General features: G+C 44.5%; 1 non-coding gene across 1 annotated transcript; it reads right to left on the minus strand.

Annotated features, from left to right (window-relative positions):
• Positions 1-4,145: 4,145 nt before the first annotated feature.
• Positions 4,146-4,264, minus strand: LOC138362001 (5S ribosomal RNA). The gene has a single exon (XR_011227351.1). It is a non-coding gene; the product is annotated as a 5S ribosomal RNA (ribosomal RNA).
• Between the last annotated feature and the right edge of the window lie 705 nt (positions 4,265-4,969).

The following is a 4,969-nucleotide window of genomic DNA, read 5'->3' on the forward strand; positions in this document are numbered from 1 at the left end:
CGTCGCTTTTCGCTCTTATGCACTGTCAAGGATCACCCACCCCCCCCCCCCCCCCCCCAAAATAAAATTGTCATACTGTACTAGAAATAAAAGCAGCTTGTATAAGTGACATACTGTCCAGTCCTGTTTTATTCTGTTTTCGGTCCTCTGGCTTAATCTGTTAAGTTAGGAGATGACATTTTAAATTAACCGTTTTCTTGACATTTTCAAACCTAAGAGGGTGGCCTGCATAGTAATCCTAATGTGGAACATAACAATGAATCTCTAATCTCTAGAAAAAAAAAAATACAGAGTGCTTATATGTGTTGAGAGAGAGAGAGAGAGAGAGAGAGAGAGAGAGAGAGAGAGAGAGAGAGAGAGAGAGAGAGAGAGAGAGAGAGAGAGAGAGAGAAGAGAGACACAGACAGACAGACAGACAGACAAGACAGAGACAGACAAGACAGAGACAGACAGACAGACAGACAGACAGAGACTGAGAGAGAGAAACACACACAGACAGTTTCATAAATATTCTCATTTTATAGCTATTTGCTTTCAGTGACAGAGGTTTTTGTTATAATAGTATTGGTGTCTAACACTCACAATCTCTTTAGAAATTAAAGTGTGGCTCCAATGGAGCCGAGTTTGTTGGTTTGAGGCCAAGCCACCACCACAGGGCAGTAAGTAAGCCGTTTACTTGGAGGAGGTGTACTTGGTGACGGCCTTAGTGCCCTCAGAGACGGCGTGCTTGGCCAGTTCTCCGGGCAACAGGAGCCTTACAGCCGTCTGGATCTCCCGACTGGTAATGGTGGAACGCTTGTTGTAGTGGGCCAGGCGAGAAGCCTCGGCGGCGATGCGCTCGAAGATGTCGTTCACGAACGAGTTCATGATCGACATGGCTTTGGAAGAGATACCAGTGTCGGGGTGGACCTGCTTCAGCACTTTGTAGATGTAGATGCTGTAGCTCTCCTTCCTCCTGCGCTTCTTTTTCTTATCGCCCTTGGCAATGGCCTTCTGGGCCTTTCCGGCCTTCTTGGCAGCCTTTCCAGATGCCTTGGGTGGCATGATGATGCTCGTGCTGGCTGGCGTTGCGATACAATAATGAACTTTTGCGCGAGGCGAGCTTTCCTTTTATATCCCGCTCGCGACTCAGCTCAGAGCGGGTCGCGTGGCGGAGCGCGCTGATTGGTCAGTGGCGGGCTCCCTTGATCCTGAGCGGGGTATATAACACGAAGCTCGATCTGCGGGGCGGCATAAAACACCACAAACCCACAACAGCAGCAGCAATGTCAGGACGCGGCAAGGGAGGCAAAGTGAAGGGCAAGTCAAAGTCTCGCTCCAGCAGGGCCGGACTTCAGTTCCCCGTGGGCAGAATTCACCGTCTGCTGCGTAAGGGCAACTACGCCGAACGCGTCGGTGCTGGCGCTCCTGTCTACCTGGCAGCCGTCATGGAATACCTCGCTGCCGAAGTTCTGGAGCTCGCCGGTAATGCCGCACGTGACAACAAGAAGACCCGTATCATCCCACGTCACTTGCAGTTGGCCATCCGCAACGACGAAGAACTCAACAAACTTCTGTCTGGCGTAACCATTGCACAGGGAGGTGTTCTTCCAAACATTCAGGCAGTTCTTTTGCCAAAGAAGACAGAGAAGAAGTAAGCACTTCTGCCACCCACCACGACAAATACCATAACCAGGCTCCATCCGGAGCCACACACACTTTAATAGAGAGATTCAAGTAGACAATCAACTTTCAAACATTAATAATAACATTTATATTGATTTCATTTGGAATGTGTACATAACAAACAAACAAAACAAAATTATAGGGGATATTCAGCATCACTTGGAATATTAACCAATCATATAAATCCAATATATATTTTATATTTTACTTTAAGCGAGGAATTCATATTATATTAATTTTTAATCATACAAATGAACAAAAGCAATTCTTCACTAGACGTAATGAATGAATAAATGATCAAGGTTTTAATGTGTTTCATGAATATATATATATATATATATATATATATATATATATATATATTATATATATATATATATATATATATATATATATATATATAATATAATATATATATATATTATAATACTTGTGAACCAGAATATGTTTGAGCAGCAGCGATCGTGCCTGCCATTGGCCGAAGTGCAACAATTCAAATAATTTAAAGGGCCTGCTCGGGTATATAAGAGAGGCTGGGAGACTGGGGCCGGTGGTGGGTGATGGGTGATGAGTGATGGTGTGGTGTGGTATGGTGTTGTTAAGAGTTGATTTACGGCCAGCCAGCCAGCTGCAGCCAAGGCAGGGCAGGGCAGGGCAAGGCAAGGCAAGGCAAGGCAAGGCAAGGCAAGGCAAGGCAATAACAGGACAGGACAGGCAAGGCAAGGCAAGGCAAGGCAAGGCAAGCAGGCGGGCGGGCGGGCGGGCGGGCGGGCGGGCGGGCAGGCAGGCAGGCAGGCAGCCAGCCAGCCAGCCAGCCAGCCAGCCAGCCAGCCAGCCAGCCAGCCAGCCAGCCAGCCAGCCAGCCAGCCAGGCAGGCAGGCAGGCAGGCAGGCAGGCAGGCAGGCAGGCAGGCAGGCAGCCAGCCAGCCAGCCAGCCAGCCAGCCAGCCAGCCAGCCAGCCACTCCCACTTTGTATTTATATGCATTCAATTTATATTCAAACATTATATATGTTAAGGGCCTAGTTTTAGTGTTTATTTTAAAAATGACAAACATCGAGTCGTTTTACCAGTCCTTTAGCGTTAACGGTGATGCATTTTAAAACTGAACAGAAATCACCTTTTCTGGATATATCAAATATCGAATCCGCTTAATGTGCCTACAATTCAATCATTCAAAAAATACATAATTTACATCATGCCTTTTCATAGAACAGACAATAAGATTTGAGACAATAAGAACTTTACTTTTATAACTAAAGTTGCACAATTATACCAACTCTATGGTGGCTGGGTGGTAAGGTGTGTGGCTGGTATTTTGGAAGTCGCGAGTTCAAACGACCCAATGGGAATAATACTTTTTTTTTTTTGCCATACAATCTTCCTAATACTATTATGTAGGTTTGTGTGTGTGTTTTTTTATTCATTCTTTGGTTTTATAGATGACATACATATTGACTCCTTTTACCGGTCCTTAATTAGGCTCTGGGGAAGCAATGGTGGTGGTGGTGGTGGTGGTGCATTTAAAACTAAACCAAAAATCACCAGTTCTGGACGCGTCAAATATCATATCCGCTTAATGTGTCTACAACCTAATTACTTAAAACTACACTATTTAATTCATTCATATCATGTGCATATTGGTCATTATGCTCATACAACCGACATCAAAATTTATTTTCATTATTAGAATCATACATTTCATCAAGTAATACAGATACAAAGAGATTTTCTTTCTGAGAAGACCGTTAGTATTGGCTTGCAGGCAGGCAGGCACAGGCAGGCATTTGAGGGTTATTATTTCGCCTGTTGATTGGGGGGAGGGTTGATGTGTTAGGGGGTTTTCGGTTAGATGTGGTGGTGGTGATTGGTGGTGATTGGTGGTGATTGGTGGTGATTGGTGGTGATTGGTGGTGGTGGTGGTGGTGGTAGTAGGTGGGAGTTGGGGGGGGGGGGGGGGGGGAGGGGGGGGGGAATGATGGTTTGTGGATTCGTTCTCCGTACCCTTTACATATAAGCAAAAATATGCCTTCTTGTGGGTATAGAAACATTAACACAAATTATATCAGTAACTGATATTGTAGCCTTTTAAACAGAAAAGATTTGTACATACAAATACTTTTTAATTATCATTTATTTGTGGAAATGGCATTTACGTCATTAAATTGATACCTCAGCATCAAGCTTGTGTCCTGCAGCAGTGGTCCAGTGGTAAAGTGTATATAGTGATGCGTATTCTTGGAGTTGCGAGTTCAAACCCGGATTAAGCTATATATATATACAACATGTTTTGTTTTGGTTGTTTGTTTTTGTATAAAGCCTCACACAATATCTATATTAAGCGAGTTTGTTTTAAACATGACATACATATTAATTCATTTTACCAGGCCTTATTCCACACAACTCCGTGAATTTCCCGTGGAGCCAGCCATTCAAACAAAAAACAAACGAAACAAAACAAAACAAAACAAAAAACATTATTGCCAACAGCATTTGGTGTTCCCAGGCGGTCACCCATCCAAGTACTAAACCAACCCAACGTTGCTTAACTTCGCTGATCGGACGAGAAGCGGTGTTCTCAACGTGGTATGGCCGTTGGCATGAGACTGCCTACACATTGTGGCTAATAACCACTCTTTTAAGTCATCGCGGCGAGGATACGGACCTCTTGTGGTGTCTTAATGGTAATTGTATCCTAACATATTTTTGTCTCCTTGGCATGGATATTTAACATCGTTTATTCAGTCTTGGGTTTATGTTCTTTCGCGCATTTACAGACATTTTACATCTACCTACTTCCTCAGCCTGCCCTGCAATTTCTAATGAATTTGTGGATTTTCTTTGTAATACAAACATGTGTGTGCTCATCTGCTCTTCAGTTTTTATGATATTTGTCTCATCTGTCCTGCTTTATGATACTTTTACAAAAGAACATGAACAAATGCTTCTATTTAGAGAAGATATGGGATCCAGGTTTCGGAGCCGTAAACCAACCGTCGTGATTGTGGACGAGTTGCCAGGTTGCAGCTTCTGTACCGTGCCGGCACATAAATAGGTTCGGCTCAAGCGGCGGCAGCATCATTCCCCCGTGACTGTCTGAGCGTCTCTCATCACCTTGGTTATCTCATCATCATCATGGTAGAAGCAAAGCCTACCAAGAAGGCTGCGGCTGCTGCTGCTGTGGTGGCCACCACCAGGAAACCTCGCGTCCAGGTTGCTCACCCGAAAACTAGTCAAATGGTTCTAGCCGCGGTCGCAGCACTCAAAGACCGTAAGGGCTCGTCTCTACAAGCAATCAAGGAAGT

This window comes from Procambarus clarkii, unplaced genomic scaffold (genome assembly GCF_040958095.1).
Source record: "Procambarus clarkii isolate CNS0578487 unplaced genomic scaffold, FALCON_Pclarkii_2.0 HiC_scaffold_1050, whole genome shotgun sequence".
Lineage (NCBI taxonomy): Eukaryota > Metazoa > Arthropoda > Malacostraca > Decapoda > Cambaridae > Procambarus > Procambarus clarkii.